The sequence below is a fragment of the Setaria italica genome, chromosome VI (assembly GCF_000263155.2).
Source record: "Setaria italica strain Yugu1 chromosome VI, Setaria_italica_v2.0, whole genome shotgun sequence".
In the NCBI taxonomy this organism is placed as follows: Eukaryota; Viridiplantae; Streptophyta; class Magnoliopsida; order Poales; family Poaceae; genus Setaria; species Setaria italica.
In genome coordinates this window covers 31937540-31937841 of record NC_028455.1, presented here as the reverse complement: position 1 = coordinate 31937841, position 302 = coordinate 31937540, and positions in this window count along the sequence as shown.

Genomic DNA, 302 nt, shown 5'->3' with positions numbered 1-302 from the left:
ATCGACTAGCCGTTTACGGATGCTTCTACAGCTGCAGATGAGTTGCTCGCTACTACAGTTGCATCGTGCATCCACTTCCACACACTCTCCACCGGTTCCGTAGAAAAGGTGCACAGCAAATAAAGAGCCGAGCTGTACAAGGATCCGTTGATGCGGTGCGATTGCAACGCGCCGGCGGCGGATTTGAAGTTTGAACTCCTCCGCCTTGTGCGCGCTCACGTGTTCTTACGGATCAAATCATTCAATCGGCACTGTTCGCGAATTCAATCCATGCACTCCGGTTCCGCAACTTTCGCCGCCCC